Genomic DNA, 12,262 nt, shown 5'->3' with positions numbered 1-12,262 from the left:
CCCGTGCAATCGGGTCACGTGGTCACATGGGAGCGTGGTGACGTCAATGCGTAAAATACAACACTGGCGCGATCCGCTCCCTTCAATCCAGGGTTAAGGTGCTAGAACACAGGGCTGAGGACTCTGAAAATACAGTCATGGCTGAAATTGTTGGTACCCCAAAAAAATTTCCAGAAAATCAAGTATTTATCCTTTGTGTGTATTGGAACAAAACAAAAAAAAGGAGGAAAAAAAGCGAATTGGACATAATGTAACACAAAACTCCAAAAATGGGCTGGTCAAAATTCTTGGCACCTTTCAAAATTGTGGATAAATGAGATTATTTCAAGCATGTGATGCTCCTTTAAACTCACCTGAGGTAAGTAACAGGTGTGAGCAATATAAAAATCACACCTGAAAGCAGATAAAAAGGAGAGAAGTTCACTTAAGCCCCATACACACCATCAGATTATCTGCAGATTTTTGTCTTCAGATTTACCAAAACCATCTAATATGAGGTCAAACCTTAAGAGTTTCAAATTGTATGCAATCAGGCAGGCCCTTGTACTACATGGTTTTGGTAAATCTGAAGACAAAAATCTGCAGATAATCTGATGGTGTGTATGGGGCTTTAGTCTTTGCATTGTGTGTCTGTGTGTGCCACACTAAGCATGGACAACAGAAAGAGGAGAAGAGAACTGTCTGAGGACTTGAGAACCAAAATTGTGGAAAAATATCAACAATCCCAAGGTTACACGTCCATCTCCAGAGATCTAGATTTGCCTTTGTCCACAGTGCACAACATTATCAAGAAGTATGCAACCCATGGTACTATAGCTAATCTCTCTGGGTGTGGACGGAAGAGAAAAATTTATAAAAAAATTGGGGTTGTTTTGGGGTTGCCCCAGACACATTTCAACACCTATTAAAACAATATCTTCCGAGAAATCTTGGACAACTTTGTCATCGTTTACCTCAATGACATCCTCATCTTTTCTGTCATCATAAAACTCCATCAAACCCATATAAAGCAGGTACTATCAACTTTGAGAAAATACAGACTTTATGTTAAAGGGGTGTTCCACTCATTTTTTATGTTTATTAAAAGTCAGCAGCTACAAAAAGTGTAGCTGCTGGCTTTTAATAAACATACACTTACCTGCTCTGCCGTCCAGCGCCGCGCGGCACGGAGCTCCGTTCCTCTCCCCCCCTCTCCGCCAGCGTCTCCATCCTCCGCTTTAGGCCTGAGAAATGCAATTTTCCGAGAACATGCATTCAGTGCATCATGAAATCTGAGTATTACAAAAGGATTTTGGGTCGCACTGTAGAGCCCAGTGTGAGAAAGCTGGGTTTGCGTCTGAGATCTTGGATCTTCCAGCTGGACAATGACCCCCAAACATACATCAAAAAGCACCCAGAAATGGAGAGTTCTAAAGTGGCCAGCAATGAGTCCAGATCTAAATCCCATTGAACACCTCTGGAAAAATCTTAAAATTGCTGTTGGGAAAAGGCGCCCTTCCAATAAGAGAGACCTGGAGCAGTTTGCAAAGGAAGAGTGGTACAAGATTCCAGGTGAGAGGTGTAAGAAGCTTATTGATGGTTATAGGAAGTGACTGATTTCAGTTATTTTTTCCAAAGGGTGTGCATCCAAATATTAAGTTAAGGGTGCCAAGAATTTTGACCAGCCCATTTTTGGAGTTTTGTGTGACATCTCCAATTTGCTTTTTTTCCCTCCCTTTTTTTGTTTTGTTCCAATACACACAAAAGGAATAAACATGTGTATAGCAAAGCATGTGTTACTGCAATATTTTTCTATGAGAAATACTTGATTTTCTGGAAAAAATTCTGGGGTGCAAACAATTTCGGCCATGACTGTCGATGTCAACGGAATAATATTCATCTCATTGTCCTGGCGGAGGGCAAGAACCCCACAGTATTTGTGGAGCTATTCCATTCATTACTCCCTGCGGCTCAACTATACCCATACTTTACGGTGGAGAGGGCCCACCGTATTCCACCACAACCCGGCCCGCAAAGATCTCCCCCGTACCTTTATTATGCGCCATCTTAACTTCAGAGATTGGGATGAATTGCTCAGGGCCGCCAGAGAGGCGGGTGAGTTGCTTTACCAGTATAATTGTTTTATGCTATTCCTGGATTTCTCCCTGGGGACCCAGAAGCTCCATTGCTTGTTTGATGCCGTTAAAGCAGGCCTACGCTCCAAGGGGATTAAATACAGTATTCTTTTTTTGGCCAAGCTGTGGGTGATTGATGGCCAAACAGTACGTTTTTTTTAACCTCCCTGAGAGATGCTGTGGACTGACTAGAGACTTTACCCCTTTGGGCTGATGTTCTGCCTGTATACCATCTAAATTTAGATAGTGACATTAACTGACATTTACTGTGTTGTTTTTTTCTCCCGTTGGATTACAAATTACCAAGTGTTGTGCCCCTGGCCCAGTCCAGGTGATTCCTTTCAAACCTGGTTTCCAATGACATTACAGCATCTCTTATGGAATGTGTCTCCTACTTAAAAAAAACTCTTATTTTTGGATTTCTTTTCTTGTTTTCTGGATATTAGGCAATCCTGGGTTCTTGACTCTCCATCTACACACACGCCTCCCAGTCACTGGCTGCCTTCGGGTTCATTGGGGTTCATGCAGCCTCACCTTGGGTGGGATCTGTGGGGAGTGGGGAATGGGCTGCCGGTCGTTGCTGGAGTTTTTCTGTAGTTTTTAATGGGTATGTTATGTGTTTATGTTTTTTTATTTTTATTTGTATGTATATTATGTTCCTTTAAGGCATAGATTTCTTTCATCTACTTATCACAATAGTGCTAGGAGGGCTTGGCTAGATGGTGGCGGGTTCCCTTGGAGGGCTGGAGTAGGTTCCACCTAGTTATCATTGCTCATCCACACCAACATGGCGCAGGTTTCTATGGTCTCCTGGAATGTGCGGGGGCTTAATTCCGCCCATAAAAGATCATTGGTGTTTAATTTTCTTTGTAAATATTCCCCCCAAATTTGTGTTTTGCAGGAGACCCATCTACTTGGTTTCAAGATCCTGAGCCTTAAGAAGCTCACAATATCACACCACATACTCCAGCTACTCAAGGGGGGTCAGTATCCTGATACACAGCTACCGTTTCAGCTCTTGGATATCAGAATGGACCCTGGGGGTCGATATATTGTGATGCATGTTTTGATTGGTAATGTTTCTTATGTGCTTGTGGGAATTTACGTACCGCCACTGGCAGATTCTGCCTTACTTTTTACAGTTATGCAATTGGCGCTCAGTTATGGGGTGGAGGATATACTAGTGTTGGGAGATTTCAATTTGACTCCTTCCCCGGATATGGACAGACTCCATTCTGCCTCCTGTTGTGTCCCTGGCCTCGCCAACTGGGCTAGTACTTTTGCCCTTATAGATGTTTGGTGCCATTTTTATCCTTTCATTCGGGAATTTACATGCCAATGCCATTACTCTACCTTTCAGACTCCTTCTCGTATTGATGTGATCTATGCCACCCACTCTTTGCTCAGAAAAGTCTCTTATATTGCTATCCTACCCAGGGGCATTTCAGATCATGCCCCTATTACTTAAACTGTCCCTTGGACCCCCCGGAGAAAGGCTGTTCAGATACTGGATTGAGAATGATGGGATTCAGGACGTTCAGGAAGGAATTTGTAATTACTGGCAGGCCAACGCTGACTCTGTTGTCCCTTTGGTAATGTGAGATGCTTTTAAGGCCTGGACTAGGGGGGAGTATATCTCCCGAATTCCTGAGGCACGTAGGAGATCTGCACAGTCTCTGGAACAGTTATAAGAGGAGGCTAAACTAAAGGAGGCAGCATATTTAGTAAATCCAGATCAGGTAGCCTATGAAGCCTGGCAATATGCTCTGAGAGCGGTATTTCTATGTAGGGTAGAGATGACACAGAAATCACTTTTAAATACTGCTCAGAGAATCTTTGAGTATGGGAATAAGAATGGTCGATTGCCATGGCTGGCCAAGGGCCAGTTTGCTGTCACCCATATTAGCAGAGTAAAGGACTCTGAGGGAGAAGTGGTGAGATTGCCTTGTGACATAAATGGGAGATTTTTGCAATACTACCAGCTCTTGAACTCCTCCAGGGTGGAGTATACTCCTCAAGCGTTGTCTTCATATCTTGACGGTGTCACATTTCCAACTCTTGGTGAGAAGACATGCTTGGACCTAGAGTCTGATATTACCCTGGAGGAAGTGCAGATTGATTTCTCACAACTTCAAGCTGGGCCTCTTTGAAACTGAATCTCATGGGTCGCATAAACCTTCTAAAAATTTATATTTTTCCTACATTTTTTTGTTTTTCGCTGCTGTCCAACCTGGATATCCAACTGCTTTTTTGTAGAAGTAGATAAATGTACTGGTGTGTTTATTTGGGGGGAGCTACTCCTAGATTGGCTAGATCGACTCTGACTCTTCCTGTCCGTTGCAGAGGACAAGCTTTACTGGATTACCGGACACACTACTAGACAGCTGTCCTAGTGACGGTCAGGTGGTGGTATGTGCTTTCACGATCCAATGCCACTGTGTGTCTCGAGGCGACCGTCTTGAGATCACTTATAGAATAGGGCAATTTAGTTTATAGAGGCCATCAGGCGTACATTGATCTTCCGCACTCCACTAGAACGACACTCAAGGTTTGGGTTGTGGCTAGACATAGGTTTATGAATCCCAATAGATGATCCCTCTTTGGGGAAATCCTAGCCTCCCACATTTCAGATCTCTCCTGATCCCCAGGTTTGGCTCCGATATGGAGTTAAAGTACTTGGAGATATTTTCTCAGTGGGTGTTTTGCTCCCCTTCCACACCCTTAAGCCTCGTACACACGTTCGGTTTTCTCGGCAAGAACCAGCAAGAAAACTGCTGGCAGAGCTTTCTTGCAGAGTAAACCGAGCATGTGTACGAGGCTTTCAGGTTTCTCGTCAAGAAAACTAGCTAAAATCTCAACGAGAAAAATAGAGAACATGTTCTCTATTTTCTCGTTGTGATTCTTGGCAGTGTTTTCCCACCGTGAAACCTGAGAGTGTGTATACTTACCTGTCGCCGTGGAAACCCACGCAGGCTCGAAATGACGTTGACGCGTGCGCGGTAGCTTCCTAGGCATAGGTAGGGTGCAGCAAGATGGCGGCGACGACATCAAATGTGACAAGCGCATGCTCTTCGTACGCAATGGCGTCACCGAGTTCTTGCCTTCCAAAAGAACCACGGTTCTTTTGAAAGGAGTGTCTGTACACTCAGGCGGCAAGAGATTCTTGCACGTGTGTACAGGGCTTAAAAGCCAAATATCATTTACCTGGGTGGATGTACTTTAGGTACCTACAACTACACCATGCAGCTTGTGCCCAATTCTTGGCCCCTCCAAGGCTGGGCATGGATCCCGTTGAGGAGTTGTTAGCTCAAGAACAGCTGTCAAAACCATTGTCCTCCCTATAATTGGATTTACTGAGCGTTAAAAATGGATAGGCTTTGGGATCAGTGGACTTCTGACCTTCCAGACTTGGACAGAGAAGATTGGGAGGACTGTTTAGAAGATAGCACTAGCTTGTTGATTTCCTCAAAAGAGAAGTTAATACAGGTTAAATTCTTACATAGAGTTTATTACACCCCCCCCAGAGACTGCGCAGGGTGTATCCCTAGAGATCACAGGACTGCTCTAGATGCCAAAATGGTTTGGGAACATATATTCACATGTTTTGGAGCTGCCCAATGATTGTCCGATACTGGTAGTGAAGCTTATTAATGACCGCCTCCAGCTGACTCTACCTGTTTCCCTGGACTTAGTTCTTCTGGGTATTCAGGATGATGAACAGAGGCCTCGCTGTACCAAACTGTTAATAGCGTATCTTTTCTTTTATGCCAAGAGGGAAATTGTTTTAAGGTAGAATGCCCCTTCTCCTCCCTCTGTGAGCTCATGGGAAAAATCAATAAATGCTGTCTTACCACTATATAAACTGACTTACATCAACAGGAACTGCCCCAAGAAGTTCAGTAAGGTATGGAAGGATTTATTTCCTGAAGGTGGACTTCAGCATTGTGATGGCTGCTATGCCTTGCTATTGCCCTAGCCATCTTCTTCTGGGTTTTACCTACAGTATTATGGGTTGGTGTCTATTTGATGTGTACTCTGTACCTGGGCAAACTGTTCGCCTGTACTTTGTCTTTTGATTTAGTTTTAGTCCATTCTTTGTGAAATTTGTACCATGCCTTTGACTTTTTGTTTCAATAAAGAAACATTCTGTTTTGTTAAAAAAAAAAAAAGTTTGTCCTGGAGAAATGGAGTTACTTGCTTGAGGGGGCCGCTCATCCCATTATGATTTTCGTGGACCATAAAAACCTGGAGTACCTCAGAACAGCTAAATGGCCCCGACAAACCCGATGGGCATTATTTTTCTCCAGGTTTAACTTCCACATCTCATATCGACCAGGCTCCAAGAATGGGAAGGCGGATGTGCTCTCCTGGATGTTCCCTGATACTCCTGAAATAACAGAACCTGGTACCATCCTACCTTACTTAAAAACAGCAACCAGACAGGCTTCTACCCAGAAGTGTCTTTTCTGAAGAGTCAAGAAGGATTGCCATGGTATTAAGACAACATTTTTGTTCCTCAACAAGTAAGACTTCAAGTCCTAAGGACTTTTCATGATCACAAGCTTAAATAGTATAGACAAATCTTGCGCTAAATATATGAAAGACTGCTGCACCTTTACTACTCCTTGAAAATGAGGAGGTGAAGATATGGTGCTCAAAATATAAAAGATATGCGCTGTCTCATGTGACTCAATAAAGTAAAGTATTGTGAACAAACACAAAAATTACCACCATGTGATTAAACAAACATAATAACATAATGTGAAACTAAATTCATCAGAAAATTGTTCATCAAAAAAGTAAGATTATATTTTCTCATCAAAGAAGTGTCCTGGTGTTTTCATTTCAATCCATGTTTAAATCTTTCTATAAAATTAAGTGAACCACTTCCAGTAAATAATATTTTCAATCCGTTTTTTCATATTTAATATATGTGCCGCTTACCAGATCCCAATGATCTCCAAGTTATAAGACATCATATATTGCATGAGGTGAACAGATATGTGGATTCCTCCTGTATGTTACTCGACCTCCTTGATGGATCAGTCCAGCAGCCTGTGTTCCCTGTGCTCCTGAACCTCTGTCTCCATTTCTTGAATTTCCTGTTGTGACCTGGCTTTTTCCAGACCTGCTTAATCACCTGTGTATGACCCCGGCTTGCTTCACTGACTTTGCTCCTGCTTACTGGCTTGATCACCTGTGTATGACCCCGGCCTGTTTCACAGCCTTTCTCCTGCTTACTGGCTTTCCTACCTGTGTATGACCCTTGGCCGGGCTTCTACTTCTGTATCCTTAGTGCACGAATTGTCTTAAGAACAGCTGGAGTCCCTATTAGACATTCACCTTGCTACCTATTCAGCAATCCTCCACAGTCTCCAGGTGATCATCCGCCCTGCTCGTCCAGATCCTGCCAGCAACCTGTGCTTCTTTGGGCACTATACCTACCGTTCCACTTTCAGGGGTATACTGCACTTAGCCGCAAGGGGAGCCCCTCTCTGCATATTTTGTAATTGGATCAGGTATGTGACACTGACCCTCTTGTCCAAGTGTAAAACAGATTGTGGAAGGGAGGCTGGATAGACCCCTGGAGTATGGGATTGGGTCATCATTGTGACCCCGTCGCTACACCAGTGGTTGGAGGTTTGTAGTAAAAACACATCTTAACTATGAGGTTTTACCGGCCCCCCAAACCACAAATTTATATAAGCCCTTACTGTCCAGGGCTCCCTATAAGACTGTTTCTACACTGATGCACAGATGTTTACCCATTAGTGCAGCACAATGCACCTGTGGCTTTCCTGCAGGTTAGCTGCCTTTTGCCATGGACTTCTATTCTATCTTGCAGGTGTTGTGCACTTCCAGAAAGCACACCAAAGCTCCTGCATTCAGTGTGAAAGCCTTCCAATAACACTTTTTTTTTTAAAGTGCTCATATATGCACATTGCAAAACTATGACGTTTAATACATAATATGCCCATTGCTAAACTGTGATGTATAATAAACCTTTTATCTTTCAGTTTCTGCTGGCATTGCTGGCTGTTAGAAAGGTTCCTGTCCCAGATGGAGTGATACCAAATGCACTTCGCCTGGGACAGGAGCCGGCGCCATTGAAGAAGCATCGGCTTATGTGGCTCGTGCTCCCTCTGCAGTTGCTTGCTTTCTTTGGCAACGGCTCCATTAACTCTGGTGCTCTAAGGTGGCAGGTCAGCAACATTAGGGCTCATGTGCCACTGGTTGAGCACCCCTGCTGTAAACCAATCAGTTACAGTGCAAGCCCAAGTATAAAAGCACATCGTTGATTGTATTGGACAAGGCCATTACTGTATATTTTGCTTATAAATACTATTACTGTGCATTCAACATGTAATAAAACTTTCCAACACAACGTATTACACAGCCATTTCATATTCAGTATGCTGAAATAAGGTAACAACAAAACCAGAAAATGACAGCATATTGTTTATTAAAAAATTTGCAGAAAATAACAGTAGCTCAGCACTAGAAATTTTTTCCTCAGCTGAGTCCTAATATGTCTTTAACATACAAACTGCACCTGTACTTAAAGACAGCCATATGTCTTTACCTGAGAGTAAGAAGGAAGATCACAAGATGATGAAGCTTACAATAGAAAAGTGTTCAACGGGAAAATTGTCTGAAATCCTGCAAGACAAGGTCCAGCTGCCATGAAAGAATATAACCTGATAGGTCACATAGATTTTTAAATAAGAGGCATGTGGACGTACATCTTAGGATTTTGGAATGGTGCAGTATGGAACACTATACTGAAGCCAACCTTGTCCACTACCATTATAAAACAATTTGATCCAGTTCATGCTACTACAAATCAAATGTATTTAAAAAATAAGGTATATTGGTGATATATTTAGATTTCAGTAAATTGTTTGGCGTGCACCAATATGACGCAAAGTTGTGCACGTCCCTCTACCATTACAGGCCAACTTCGGGCACAATGAAATTACTACTGTTAATCCAAATCCCCTTTAAGTGAGGACGGCTATCTTTTCAATACCACAATGTAGATGTACAGTTCTCACTGGGTTAAAACGAAAAAAAAAAACCCTGACAGATCCCCACAAGATATGTTGATGCAGGGACCTTTCCCACTGTGCATTCGTATTGTAACAGGGAAACTACACCACCCCCTCCCCAGAATACACTGATCAGTGCTTGCAGCCACTGGCTTCGAGCGATAATTAAATGCTGATTTTCCAGCAGGGCTGTTCGAAAGAAGCTGGCTTAGACCAGCTTCTGTTGAACAGAGAAAAGTGCACACATACCGAAAGTTACTCAGTTCCTGCTACTTCAGCCTGCTGGGCCAAATGAGAATCAACTAAACATGTGGCAAGCTTTAGCTTGTAGCTACTCATTAGCAATCTGTTAAAGAAATCTGTACTGAGGCTGCCACTGCTGACCCTTCCTTCAGAAAATGCTAGTTGCCATGTTGATCCAATGGCTTTAGTACATTCTGAGGTACTAACCCAGAAAAGCATGTGCATCAAGGGTTCCGATTTCAATTTTTTGTAATCTGCATGCTTGCTCCAGGTCAGGGAATCAAAAACCCATAAAACCAGACACCAGTGAGTGATGTACGTCACCAATGGGAATTGAACTTGCAGATCCAGTTCAACCCTCAACAGACCGGAAAAAAAATTCTCCTAGCCCACAAGTCATCTATTGGGAACCAGTACCAAGAGGTGCGGTATAAAATAAATTTAAGATGGTACTGTGTACCTTATGTACTCCACAAAATGAATGGCAGTGTCCCAGATACTTGCTGGTGATGCAACCAGGAGGTGAGCACGATTTCTCATATCTTCTGGCATTGCCCCAATTTAAGGCCCTTTTAGGAGGAGGTGACGACCACCATAAAACATTTGGCGCTATATAAATCCTGTATAATAATAATAATAATAATTTGACATCAGTTGAACTCAGTGGAAACCTGGCTGCATGTCTCCTTCACCTGATGGAACGACCCATCCGGAAATATAAATAGTCACTCACGATCCATCTTGTTAACACAGCCAAGACCTGCATTCCATCGCTTTGGAAGCAGACTCAGCTAGGGTTCTGTAGTATCTTAAAATCAATGACATCCCCCGCATGGAGGAATTGACAGCCACCCTGAACAACACTGAGGAAATGTTTCGGGAGAGGTGAAGGCCCTAAGGATACTTCACTTGTACTGACGACTATCTACAGGCCTTATCCCACTTCAAATCCGTCACTGGACAAACCACTTGTTCGTCTATCTGCCTGTGGTCTTTGGTTAGTGTTTGACCACTGGACAGTAACCTTCTCATTTTCTTCCCATCCTCCCTCCCCCTCTCTGTCCCATACCTACCTCCCTTTCTCCCCCAACCCCTCTAAATCTCTGCCATCTCATATAAGCTTTCAAACTGGCTGGCCCTTTTTTAAAGTTCTATTGAGTTCTACAATACCCTCTTAGATAAGAGATGTTTTATCCGTTGTTTGGAGTTTTTTTTTTTTCCTTAGCGGTTGTTATTGGTTATAGTATGACTAGTACCAGACCAGTTTCATGCTTTAGATTCACTCAGGTTATGGTATGCACTTGAATTCAGGTGAGCCAGGTCCGCCTGTGTATTCTTTTCAGCTACACTAAAGTTGATTGCTATGGTATTCTCTTCTTTTTCATTTAACTTGCTCAGTTCAAGTTCTTTTCTCAATACTTTGTACTTAATGGCTTGTTGTAATTGCGATAATATGGCCTTTGTGCAGCCATGTGTTTGGCATAAGGTTTGTACTATGCATAGCAATAAATAGTTTTTTTTTTAAAACAGGGACAGCCAGGCAACTAGTATCCTTAGAAGCAGGTCAAAAGTTGCAGCTTCCACATTTCTATAGTACAGGTTTCCTTTAAGACTGCTTTATTATACACAATCAGATCTCACAATGAGTGGCAGATAAACCACATGTGGACTGTGCAGTGTCTGTTCTGTAGGGCTATATACAGAATTTCTAATAGGTTATGGGCCCAGACACAGCCAAGACATCCAACCAGACACAAACACAAGATTGTGGATACCTTTGGGTCTCTGGATACTTGGAACGATTTTTATGGGACATACATAACCCTGAGAGGTTTACTGTTCTATATGCCAAACACAAGACTGTTAAGCAATTAATGCTGGAGAGTTTATATCCAACTGGGGAGTGGAGATACAGTGTTGATCACATGCTGTGGTGTTGGATCAGTCTATCCACAGAAAGAGCAGAATATACAATAGTATATAAATCACCGCGCTACCAATAAAAACGTATAAAGATGGCAGCCAACACTACAGAACTAGATCAATTCTGAAAAAACAAGCAAAAAACAAAAAAAGTGTAGCGCTAATAATACGTGCAAATAAGCTGAAAACATGTGAAGCCCTCATTGATGAAGGACAAAAGTGTTTTAAAGTCCGCAAAAAGACAATGTAAACATATATGGATAATTGTTCAAAGTAAAGTTCAATATCGATTGTTCCAACAAAAAAGTGACTTGGTGCTGGAAACAGGGTGAAGAAAATATGGATAGAAAGTCCACCACCAAGATAAATCGGAGGCTTACCAGATGTTGTGGACCTAACTAGGTATACACCTGATAGGTCATAAGGGCTTAATGGTAGCAGTGTCTTGGCTTCATGACAACTTGAACTGTACACAGGAGGATGATTCCCAGAACGGTGTAGTATATGATGAGCCAAAAGGACATAGACCAGTGATAGCCAATATTCAGCAGAAAGTGAGCGGATGGCTCACAGACAATAACTCCAGGGGTTCAGAGCATGTTACATCCAAAAAGGAAAAAAGGAGATGGACATAGTGTGATACTGTATAAAATTTACTTGGTATGAAAAAGTAAAAAGTATTACACTCACATAACATCAGAAGATAAAGGCATATAAAATCAGGAGACCCGCTGACCCCACTGCTCATGATTTTATATGCCTTTATCTTCTGATGTTATGTGAGTGTAATACTGTTTACCTTTTCATACAAAGTAAATACAGTATCACACTATGTCCATCTCCTTTTTTCCTTTTTGGATGTAACATGCTCTGAACCCCTGGAGTTATTGTCTGTGAGCCATCCGCTCACTTTCTGCTGAATATTGGCTATCA

This window comes from Rana temporaria, chromosome 4 (assembly GCF_905171775.1).
Source record: "Rana temporaria chromosome 4, aRanTem1.1, whole genome shotgun sequence".
NCBI classification, from domain to species: Eukaryota; Metazoa; Chordata; class Amphibia; order Anura; family Ranidae; genus Rana; species Rana temporaria.
This window is presented reverse-complemented; position numbering follows the sequence as displayed.